This window comes from Balaenoptera acutorostrata, chromosome 8, assembly GCF_949987535.1.
Source record: "Balaenoptera acutorostrata chromosome 8, mBalAcu1.1, whole genome shotgun sequence".
Lineage (NCBI taxonomy): Eukaryota > Metazoa > Chordata > Mammalia > Artiodactyla > Balaenopteridae > Balaenoptera > Balaenoptera acutorostrata.
The window spans coordinates 64,624,949-64,637,731 of NC_080071.1; the positions used below are offsets into that span (position 1 = coordinate 64,624,949).

Sequence of the window (12,783 nt, forward strand, 5' to 3'; positions counted from 1 at the left end):
GTAGTTGTGGCTCACGGGCCTAGTTGCTCCGCGGCATGTGGGATCTTCCCAGACCAGGGCTCGAACCCATGTCCCCTGCATTAGCAGGCAGATTCTCAACCACTGCGCCACCAGGGAAGCCCTCTTTGTTTTTTAATTAGACCCTTTCTCACCACTCCTCACCCGCCCCCCAACCCTCCAAGCCCAGTGGACCCAGCTTGTGAGAATGGTTTTTATCTTTGAGCTTCTGTTGTAGCTACACAGTAGTGCTGTGCCAGAGGCCCATATTTACCCAGAATCTATTCTATTCCTGGGCCTGGTTCTATCTCTGCTGTTAAAGTTACTGCAAATGTGGAAAAGTGAAGAACCAAATTACCAGACCAGGAACCAAATTACCAGACCACGGCTGGACTATCCAGCCATGGCAGCTGGATTCTGAGGATATCAGGCAAATGCATATTCTTTACTGCTCCATAGCAGGTTAAGTCTCAAGTCCCCTTGTGGTCTCTCGTGACCTGGGCCATATGTGGACTGCATTTGCCCAAGAGCCTCTTCTTTCTGCCGGGACCCTGCTGTGATTTATTCTTTTTTTTTTTTTTTTTTTTTTGTGATTTATTCTTGTCCTACAAAGGGCAAGGGTACTTTCAAAAGGTGCATATCCACGTCTTGGCTTAACACTTCAGGCACAGGACATAGGTGAGAGAGAAGAAAATCAGAAAGAGGAAGAAAAATTTAACCCAGTTTCTAGTTGTTTTTTTTTTTAATTAATTTATTCTTTCTTTATTTTTTTATTGGTGGCTGCATTGGGTCTTCGTTGCTGCGCGCGGGCTTTCTCTAGTTGCAGCAAGCGGGCGCTACTCTTCCTTGTGGTGTGCGGGCTTCTCATTGCAGTGGCTTCTCTTGCTGTGGAGCACGGGCTCTAGGCGCGCGGGCTTCAGTAGTTGTGGCTCGCAGGCTCTAGAGCACAGGCTCAGTAGTTGCGGCGCACGGACTCAGTTGCTCCGCGGCATGTGGGATCTTCCCGGACCAGAGCTCGAACCCATGTCCCTGCATGGGCAGGAGGATTCTTAACCACTGTGCCACCAGGGAAGCCCCCCAGTTTCTAGTTCTGATCAAAGCCCTCCAACCAAACCCCACTGTGAGTCTCTGAGGACTCCATTTTGTCCTCACCTAGCAGAGCCCTCAACGGGAACCAGGTTCTTCATGGGAGCAGTGCCCCCTAGAGGTTAGCATGACCCATCGTCACATCTCGAGATTCTCCTCTTATCTTAGATATGTTTCTTATTAAAACAAACGAGAGCTATTTTATCTCAGTACACTACTGTGGATCACTTGTGACCCATCTCTGAACATCTGGACATCTTACTCTATCTATTCCAGGATTCCTTCACAATTATCCCTGGTGTCCCAGTTCCAGAATAGTTTCTTGTTGGTTTTCCCCATTGGTCCACCCACAAATTCAGATTGCATGACATAGGGCCAAGATTAGGGTGAGGCAAGTGAGGTTGGGTCATGCAAGTACAGAGCCAGATCCTGACTTCACTTAAAATTTTGATATTTTGTTCAGCATGGATCTTTTACATTCATTTTGTTTACTGAGATTTTTTGGTACCTGTTAAATTTTGCCTTAATTACCTCACCCTAGTTCCAGCCCTGCCATGACACCTGAGCCCACTGACGTCTACAGTACTAGGTAGCCTATCATGTTGAAACAGCATTGGAACTCAGGAGAGATGGTTCTAAATTCTTGTTCTACATGTCATTAGCTGCATGACTTTGGCTGAGTCACCTTCCCACTTAGGATCCCAGGGGCCAAATCTGAAAAATACAGGTGACATTTAGTTTAAACTTGTATGAGAAGGTCAGAGATGGCAGGACAATGTATTCTAGCTCTTTTACTGTCTATGCCTCCAAGTAGCACCAAATCCAGTGCTTTGCACAGAATGGGTATTCAAAAAATGTCTCCTAGGGACTTCCCTAGCGGTCCAGTGATTAGGGCTCTGCGCTTCCACTGCAGGGGGCTACAGTTGAATGGTTGTAAGTGTACTGGTTGTTTACCCTCATGATCACGTGGCTGCCTGGGAGCTGTGTCTGCAGCTGCCCAGCATCAGGAGAGAGTGTATCGCTATATCATATACTGCACATTGCTAGCTGGGAAAAGGTCAAAATCCAAAATTCCAAGTACAGTTTCTACTGAATGTGCTTTGCTTTTGCACAATCATAAAGTCAAAAAATAAGTTGAATCATCGTAAGTCGGGGACGGTCTGTACTTTTGATAATTCAAAAGCCAAGTATTTCTCCAAGTACTCAAGCCCAAGAAAGCAGTCAGAAAATATCCTGGCACCTATACAAGTAACACAATATATCGTCACTAAAACATAATGCAAGCAGTTTATTTCCTGACGAGGAACTTGGAAGAAACTGAGTAGCAAATCACTTGATACAATAAAATTCCTTTTTAAAAATTCTACTTTTAGAACACTTTCCTCTATCTTTTCTGTCCATCACAGATTTTCTCTACTAAGACAAAGTCAGACAAACCACTTCAAGCCTAAAGTCTGATTCCCTGAAACTATGTTTAATAACTCACGTGACTAGTTATTAAAAGAAAAATCTTGGCAATTCTAAGCTCGGCTTTAAAGCCACCTAAGAATAGTCATGTTAATAGTAACCACAGGTATCTTGAGTCAAAAACATTTTAGTTTTGCTTGCATTCAAGATAAAGTTTTGAAGGTTCTGGAAAGAGATATTCAGAATGGTCATTCTATTACTTCTAAAAAAGTCTAATTCCACCATACCGACCTGGAAAATTGACTGAAAGGCAGTGTCCAGAATGTTCTTTAGAATTTACCTGTCTTTCACTTTGGAACTAGCTTGTTAAGCGACACCTGCGTTGAACTTTACGCCAGTTACAGTGCAAAGCGAATCATCTTCTCAAACAAGTTTTCCCAGCTGTAATGTGCTTAGGCAGCAGTTGCAGGCCCTGAATTATTACCCTAAAATGGATTTGGTAAGCCTACATTAAAGAGATACATAATATGAACTAATGGTTTATTCAGTGCCTTTTCAACAACCATGAGAAGGGAGTTGATGTGATGTACCCAGAAGGTATCCCAGTCAACCACTTTCACCTGCATTTCCACGGGATGGGCACCGTTCACCCAGGGTACTGAGATTGGTGCCCTTTGGTGACCTCTTCTGACCTTTAGGCATGCTAAATTTCTGCTCAGCACAAGCTTTCTCCTTGACCATGAGCTCAAGTAGGTCAAGAAAGGGATGTGGCAGCCTAAAATAAAAAGAGGGGGAGTGAATTTGCCCTTGGCTGTTTTAATAGAATTGGGGGAGTATTTGTCCAACTCTGCTTGAGCTGGTCAGAATGTACCCGGGGGTACTGTGTTCTTTCCTTGGAATTAAATTTATGAAGAACAAGGATAAACTGGAGCATGTCCAGAAGAGAGGGAACAGGTTGAAGAGAAAGCTTAAAATGACATCATGGGAGGAGTGTTGAATGAACTGGTGGAAGCTATTTATCCTGGAAAAGAAAGAGCAGGGTAACTTTTTTCATGCAGAGAAGGGAATTGTTTTATCTGGCCAGAGAGTAAAGCTAAGAATATGAGGGAAAGAGAAATTTTAGCTCAATATAAAGCAAAACTTTCTAGAGATTATAGTTGTTAAAAATTGGCATTTATTCATTTACTACATATTTCCTGAGCATCTCCTATGTGTTCTAGGCCCCAATGAAACAGAAGTGAATAGCAATGAACTGAAGCCATGGAGCTTTCAGTCTAGCACAAAGCTTTGTCAGATGATGGCATATTTCTCATACTTAGAGATGTTTAATGAGACAACCATAAATTGAAGGTTTTTCTGGCATCGAATGTGACTGGACTTAATGTCTAAAGTTCTGCCAACCCTGAAACTCTATGTTTTGGTTACTCTAATGTTACACTTGATGCAGTTTAATGGCTCTCCTGGCCATGGGTCAGGATGTATGGTTCTGATTCTGTGGCTTAGCCATGGTCTTCTATCAGTCAATGCATATATGCAGTGCTGCCTCTGCTAAGTGTAGTTTCATTTCATTTTATTTTATTTTATTTTATTTTCTGCTAAGAGGGATAGGGTGGCATGGAGAGAAAACACTATAAAAGTTCTTTCATATGTGATGTACAGTGAAGGGAAACAATTTTCTTATGCCCCATATTCACCCCCAAAGATCTGGTTATCATTTCTATTACTTTTATTCTTTTTCAACTTGCCATTATTGCTTGGGGAATGGGAGCTCTTCCTTTACAGACCAGTTTCAATTCTTTAATCTCTTTGAAGGAGGATGGAGTCAGGTGGCTAAAAACCACAGAATCATAGTCCTTAAAGTTAGATGAGATAGTAGAGATAATCTACTCTAGTCCTTTCATTTTATACACAAGAAAACAGAAATTTAGCAGAACACTTTAAAAGACCTGAATATGAAAGACAGAAGCACCAATAACCACTAGAATTTTAGGCAGACTATCGACTTTGGGCAAAGAAAGTTTTATGAAGAATCAAATAGAGGGACTTCCCTGGTGGTCCAGTGGTTAAGACTCTGCCCTCCCAGTGGAGGGGGCATGGGTTCAATCCCTGGCTGGTGAACTAAGATCCCACATACTGCATGGTGAGGCCAAAAAAGAATCAAATAGAACTTCTAGAAATTACAAAGTTAATCTTGAAATTTAATTTAATGGATGCATAAAATTGTAGCTTAGACCCAGTTGAAGGGAGAATGTAAACTAGAAGACATATCTGAAGAAGTTATCCAAAATGTAACACAGAGAGACAATGATATGAAAGATATGAAAGGAAGGCTAAAAAATGAGGAGCAAAGAGTAAGAAGATCTAACATATATCAACTCAGAGTTTCAGAAGGGTATAAAGCCTTGTGTTAACCAGGTGGTTAAAAGTGGATGCACAGGGACTTCCCTGGTGGGTCAGTGGGTAAGACTCCGTGCTCCCCACGGAGGGGCCCTGGGTTCAATCCCTGGTCGGGGAACTAGATCCCACATGCATGCTGCAACTGAGAGTTCACATCCGCAAAGAAGATCTCACATGCTGAAACTAAGGCATGGCGCAGCCTAAATAAATAAATAAAAAAGAAAGAAAGTAAAAGCCAAGGATCCTTAAAAAAAAAAAAAAAGTGTATCCACAATCAGAATCTAGTTTATATTCAGATGTTTTGATCATTTAATAATAAAGGATTATAAAATAATGTCCATAATAGTCCTAATCAGGACAGAGGATGACTGATTTGGGTACCACTCAATCTGGTGATTCTCAGAGGTGCCAGATATTCTCTGGAGAGGAGAGGGTCCCCCATTGTTGTCTTGATAGCATCCACAAACCCTTACATCTGTGGTTTAGGAGGAAGGGTTCCTGTGGTCTTCATCTAACTATAGAACAACTCTTTAAGAGAATAAAATTGGAAGACAAAAATTATCCTAAAAGGAAATCAGAACCATGATTTGTAAAATTATGAAATGCCTGTAAATTTCTCATATTGGTCATGTTTTTGCTATCTAATTATTCTCCTCTAGTGAGTAATAGTAAAGTCCTTAAGACAAAAATAAATTTTTGCGGAGCAAAGAATATGGAAGTTGGAGAGATTTGTGACAAGAGAAGTAGGTAGATCAGCTACTGAGAGAGAGGTAAGTGCTGAGTTTCTGGGGCCCCTCAAGGATAAGAAGAGAAAACTGGCAGCTGGTTCAAGCCTGGCTCTGAGGTTGAACAGTAGAAAAAGACAAGCAGGATTCCCCAACAATGCATCACTGCAGTCAACATAATAACTTTTTCCTCCTTACTATAGTCCGATAAGAAATGACAGTGTAGGTAGAACCTTCCTAAGGACAACAATAATATCTCAAAAGCTAGGTGGAGTTGTGTTTCTAGCAATATGGCATTATAGATATTCTTTTAAATTTTTTCACTACAAAATCTCTAAAAGCCACTGTACTAAATGTAAAAATCATCTTTTTAAATGTATGGCTGAGCTGGCAAGAAAGTAAGGAAAATCCTTAGTGGCCTGAACTGAAATGGGAACAGGAATCTAGAGAGACATCAAAGTTTTTGGCTGTCTTATCGCCCATGTGATCTTTCCTTTGTTCTTACCTCCACGCAAAGCTCAGAAGGTATAACGTAAGACCTGGAAATTTCCTTAAATGCCTAGAACCAATAAGTAACCCAGTTTTTGGTGAGAGGCTCTGTGTGCATATTGGGGGTGTATTTTCAACTCTGCCGTAGCTTCCACTTTCCTTGCACGGAATCTCAAGGTCATCCAGAGGTGAGAGCTTAGGGCCTTTTCAGGTCTTTCTTGTCAATGCACAGAGCCCTGGGCATGAGCACAACCCTATACATGCATGTGGCCTTCTTGATTCATAAGCTTCCCAAAGCCCCTCTGTATGTCTCATTCTGTTTTTAATTTTTTGTTAGTCTAATGTTTTCCCCCAACTGGTATCCATCACCTCAGGCAGCTGCAAAGTTAAGTAACTGCCTGTAATTGTTTTCAACAAATGTTTATGGGGAAAAAGTTTTTCACACTTAATGAGCTCTGAGTTAAGTCAAATAGACGGTCTTGCAAGTGGGATTTTCCAGGGAACAAACAGGTCATATAATAAATCTCTGGGGATGAAGCTTTGAAGGAGCTCCAGCCCCTTTCTGTTCCTTCCAGTGGCTGTCGGGCTGCTGGTCTTCACCATAAATGCAGGCTGTTGGTTTCCAAGAATATCACAAAGCAGGAGAGTCCGAGATGGGACTAGGGCAAGTTAAAAATGCCACAAAGCTCATTTCTTTTACTGAGATTGAACAGTTTTTCCCCTCCTTCTCCTCCTTCTTCTTCTTAGATAAACACTCCCCAGATTGTTGCAAGCCTTTGGGAAATTTCCAGAGTTCTGAAACATTTGATTCTGACCATTTGCCAGTTTCTTGTTGCTTCTGTGGAAGAGAGAATTTTCTGAGGTCCTTACTCCACTATTTTTGCTGATGTCACCTGGATAGGGAGTTTGAATTGGCATACTCTGTGTGTCTGGAAACCACTTGGCCCAAATAGCATGGTGTTCTTTTAAAAAGTAGGCTTATGAAATCTAGGAGGAATGTAGACTACTTAATAGTTAAATTCCTATGGAAAAATGTATATTTTCCCACCATTTCCTTCTCCTTCCTAAGCTTGATTTAGCCCTAGAGACTATAAAAGTGAATGAATAAATAAATGAATTAATCAGTTAAATTCGTGACTCCTCAAAGGGTCCAGTACAGGGACTTAAACATAATGGACACTCAAGGAATAGTGCTGAGCCAAAATAGATTGGCTCAAAATAGGCAAAATTGACCTGTTCTCTATTATATCTTATCCTATTCATAACATTAAATATTTGGTTTTATATTTATCCCACATAAAATTGTATACTTTTTATATTGAAGATTTCCCACTTCCTTTAGTTTTTATGGGATATATCTTCGGGTAAAAAATAAGTCCTATAATATAGTTTTAACAGTAAATTCTTTCCATTAAAAAAAAGAAGAAAGGAGAAAGGAGGGAGGAGACAGGAAGATATTCTTGTCAGTTGTCAAGGTGGTGGCCACTGACAAATTTTGCAAGTATTTTGACAAACACCTAGCAGAAATAGGCTTATTTTCCATCAGAAAACTCATAACTAACTCAATTGAAGGATATTAGGTAAAGAAGCCTGTTCGGAAATAATCTGAAAAGATTCTTGTGTCTCATGTCTTTCTTAATTTGTTATAATGAATGAGTCATAATATTTTAAGAGGATTAGAGCTGCGTATAATGAGAGTGCTACATTTAAAGGACTAACAATATAATATAATATGATCATGATACAACATAATATGATGGGATAAGATAATATGATTCTTTCATTTCCTGTTCTCACTAACACATTACAAAAAATACTAAGTGGCTTTTTACTTTGCTTTATTTTGTTAGAGAAGATGTGAACGTGAAGTAGAATCTGGCTATGTTTTCACACACAAACACATACGTGCACAAATAATGACAACTCAATTTTATAAAAATGTAATGAAAACGGTATAAAAACCGTTTTATAAAAAAAAAAAGTTTTATCTCTTTACTTCTCTTTGACTCTCCTTAATTAATAATGGATATAAAAGCAGGCATTCAATTATTATTCTAACAAAGATAGTCCACATCTTTAAAAATTATTTCATCTGTATTAATACTTAAAATCATCTAAGAAAAAGCAAATGGTATTTTCCTCAGTTCTTGTGACATTATGTCTTATGCCTTTCAAATTTGAAAAAAAAAACAAAAAAAAAAACCACTCTGAAAAATAGGAAGGTTCTTCAAGACATCACACCCAGTCTCCTTAGAAAGTCTTTGATATGGAAAAACAAATAGAGGGATTGTTCCAGTTTAAAAGAGAAAAGACCAAAAAAAAGGAATTTAACGTGACCATTGATTAGATACTGATTTTAAAACTCTATAAAAGATATTCTTAGGATAATAGGGGGAATTTGAATATGAATATCATTAAGATATTTTTTCATTTTCTTAGGTATGTTAATGATGTTGTTTTGTAGGAGAATCTTCTTTATTATAGGTGCATGCTGAAGTTTTTAGGGCTGAAGTCTACAACTTAACTTTCAAAAGATTCAGAAAGATATATATATATATAGTCCTGGGATAAACCATAATGGAAAATAATGTAAAAAAAGAATGTATATATATGTATAATTGAGTCACTTTGCTGTACAGCAGAAATTAACACAACATTGTAAATCAACATTGTAAATCAAAAGACAAGAAAAGAAATATATATATATATATATATATATATATATATATACACACACTCACACACACACACACACACACACACACACACACACACACACATAGTAGTTGTCCAGCTGGGAATGTAAAATCTGATTTCAATCATGGAATGTGATAAATGGAAATGCATTGTCCAGATCCCCCTACAAGGACAAACTAACTCCGGGGAGAGCTGTCAAGAGGCCACATCCAACTAATAGCCCTTCAGAGACTGCTGCTACTACACAGAGCCCCTTTGCCCAAGGTCATGCCCTTCTAGGATAGCCAACTGTCAGCGATGATTAAGGTGGAAATAGAAAGACCTGGTCACTTTGGACCAAAGGGGGATAATCCTGATGGGTCCATTTTAGCTTCAGAGGTCCATTTGGAGTCGGCTGTGGCTGTCAGTCCTACCTTACAGCTCAACTTCTCCCTCTGCCCGGTTGTGTTGTTCCCCGAACGCCCCCACCCCCCATTCCACACGCAGGTATCGATTCTAAGGGCATAACCTAGTAAATACCTGACCCTTAAATTCTGTCTCAAAGTCTTCTTCTAGGAGAACTGAATCTGCAACACAAGATGGATATCAGACAACCTCTAAATGAAGAACATTTTTTTTTAAAGTTCTGTTTTCTTAAAAAATGCCAGTGTCATCAAAAACAAAGAAAAGCTGTGGAAATGTTCTGTGGAAATTAAGAGGCTACAGGGCTTCCCTGGTGGCGCAGTGGTTAGGAATCCGCCTGCCGGTGGGGGGGACAGGGGTGCGATCCCTAGTCCGGAGGCATCCCACATGCTGCGGAGCAACTAAGCTCGTGCACCAACAACTACTGAGCCTGTGCTCTAGAGCCCTCGAACCACAACTACGGAAGCCCATGCGCCTAGAGCCCGTGCTCTGCAACAAGAGAAGCCACCGCAATGAGCAGCCCGCGCACCGCAACGAAGAGCAGCCCCCACTCGCGCCAACTAAAGAAAGCCCGCGCGCAGCAACGAAGACCCAATGCAGCCAAAAATAACTAAATTAAATAAATAAATTTATAAAATAAAAGAGACTAGAGAAACGCGTGACAACTAAATGAGATATGTGATGTTGGACTGCATCCTGTACTAGAGGAAAATAAAAGGCCAAAAAGAACACTGCTGGATCAATTGACAAACTAGAATGTGGATTACAGATGAGATTTTAAAAAGTATTGCATCAAAACTATTACATATAGAATGGATAAACAGCAAGTTCCTACTGTATAGCACAGGGAACTATATTCAATATCCTGTGATAAACTATAATGGAAAAGAATATTAAAAAAAAGAATGTATAGGGACTTCCCTGGTGGCACAGTGGTTAAGACTCCATGCTCCCAATGCAGGGGGCCTGGGTTCGATCCCCGGCCAGGGAACTAGATCCCACATATATGCTGCAACTAAGAGTTCACATGCCACAACTAAGGAGCCTGCCTGCCTCAACTAAGACCCAGCACAACCAAATAAATAAATAAATATTTCTAAAAAATGTGTATATATGTATAACTGAATCACTTTGCTATACAGCAGAAATTAACACAACCTTGTAAATCAACTATACTTCAATTAAAAAGTACAGCATCAATTTTAAATTTCCTGTAATTGGTAAATATACAGTGGTTATGTAGGAAAATGTCCTTGTTCTTAGGAAATAGACACTGAAAAATATAGGGGAAAGGGGGCACATTGTATGCAACTTACTCTCGAACGGTTCAGAAAACGTACATACACACATACATAGAATATAGTAAAAGCAAATGGGGCAGGGAATTCCCTGGTGGTCCAGTGGTTAGGACTCTGCACTCTCACTGTCGAGGGCCCGGGTTCAATCACAGGTTGGCCAAAAAAAAAAGCAAATGGGGGAAGAGTTTAAAAATTGGTGAATCTAGGTAAAGGGGATGTGAGAGGATTCTTCTTATTTTTCTTGCAAATTTTCTGTAGGCCTGAAATTATTTTCAAATAAAAAATTAAATATATGTACGTATATATGTATATATAAATATAAATAATTACAGATCAACTAGCTGTAGCAAAATGTTAACAATTGATTTATGTTGTAAGTATATAGTTGTTCTCTGTCCTATTCTTTGAACTTCTCTGAATGTTAAAAATTTTTCATAATGAAAATTTGGAAAGAAAATACAGGCCAGGATGTTTGCTGTGGCTTACCTCTTTAAGGCTTGCAAGATTATGCCTTTAGGGCTTCCCTGGTGGCGTGGTTAAGAATCCGCCTGCCAATGCAGGGGACACTGGTTTGAGCCCTGGTCCAGGAAGATCCCACATGCCTCGGAGCAACTAAGCCTGTGCACCACAACTGCTGAGCCTGCGCTCTGCAACTACTGAAGCCCAAGCGCCTAGATCCCGTGCTCCGCAACAAGAGAAGCCACCACAATGAGAAGCCCATGCACCTCAACGAAGAGTAGCCCCCGCTCGCTGCAACTAGAGAAAGCCCGCGGGCAACAATGAAGGCCCAACACAGCCAAAAATGAAATAAAGAAAACAAATTAAAAAAAAAAAAAAAGATTATGCCTTTATTTCAGGTTGCTGCCACGAGTTTTCTGGTCACTCTGTTTGTGATTAACTTAGAGAACACAGATTAGCATACCAATTAGACTCTTAAAATTTCCCCCTCTATAAAGTAGAACTCTGTAAATCATTAACTATTTACCTCCTCACTCTAAGAAACCCTGTTAGATATACAGTATAAACTCTGAGTACCAAAACTTTGTCTTTTTTTATTCTCTACTATGTCCTTAGTTGCTAGATAAATTCCTAGAACATGAAATATGCTCAGTAAATACCTGTTAAAGGAACAAGTGAGGAAGATCTAAAATGACTATGATTTTGGTATAGATTAATAATTTTACCTACCAAACTCCTATCAAATCAACTCTTTTACCTACCAAATCAACTCCTATCATTATGGCCAAAATTAAATTTGATTTTACTGTTTTTGCTTACTTTCTCTTTCTTACTACAAGTTGGGAGAATCAGAATTTTGTAATTATTTCAGCAAACAAGTAGTTAATCAGGGTGAAGCTGAGCCGGGAAGTAGTTTGAAGTAGTGCTTCTGGGTTCCTGGGGGAGCAGCAGAGAGCCTTTGGAATGCAAACCCATTAGGGTGCTCAGGTGCAGGGTGACCTTGAGGAAAGAGGTGCAATGGTAGCTAAGGGCTTAGGAGGGGAGGACCCACCACACAGGATTGAGCTGACTTGAAACAGGAGAATCAGTGCTCCACTACATGTGGAGGAATGAAGTCAGGAGGCTCTATGAAGCCGCACGTCAGAGAATATAGCCCATTTATTAGCAAATTGTCAATACTCACTCAGTGAGACTGGAAATGAATAAAGCTGCAGGAGACAGAGTAGCCAGGAATCAGACTGCAGAAATTAGGACTGGAGCAGGAACCAAGAGGAAACTAAACAGATGTGGAAATAGGGCACAGCAGCTGGAGGCATCAGTTTTGTCCTGTTTGGATGTTTCCCCACATGGGCCTGGGCAGAAGTGTTAACCATGAAACAAGAGCCTTCCCATGATCATGACCTCCTGACACACCACTGGGGCTGATGGTGCTTGTGGCTAACTGGGGCTAAAGTGTCCCTCTGAGGCACACGCTGCTGTTGTTTCAGGGCACCCTTTATATTCTGCTTTACTATCCTTACTGTTTCTACTTCCAGCTCAGAATCAGAGAAAGTAGAGCAAAGTATCACCAAGAGCCTGCAATTTTTCATCTTTATCCTCCCATCCAGAGCCCACCTTCTCATTTGCAAATCTAGAAAGCTGTTTTCTCCCTAGGCAACTTTTATTCAAAATAATTTGTTTAAATTTATAATTATTTTGCATTGAATAATTTTAAAATTATCTTTTAAACTAACAGATCAGCAAATTATCTGAAATGTTTTCAAAGTGACGTCTTATCATACTGCTTAAAAAGGACCACACTCCTCCATTTCTCAACACATTGATGT

General features: G+C 39.9%; 1 protein-coding gene across 2 annotated transcripts in view; it reads right to left on the reverse strand.

Annotated features, from left to right (window-relative positions):
• The window catches only part of CMKLR2 (chemerin chemokine-like receptor 2), a 46,092-nt gene that overhangs the window by 16,328 nt on the left and 16,981 nt on the right, over nucleotides 1-12,783 (reverse strand). Inside the window, exon 1 of one of the 2 annotated variants that reach the window (XM_057551082.1) lies at nucleotides 12,141-12,251. The gene's annotated coding sequence lies outside the window, so the exon portion shown is untranslated. Of the gene's footprint in view, nucleotides 1-10,984; nucleotides 11,044-12,140 lie in introns of those variants that run through there. The other variant, XM_007190590.2, reaches the window with a different exon arrangement.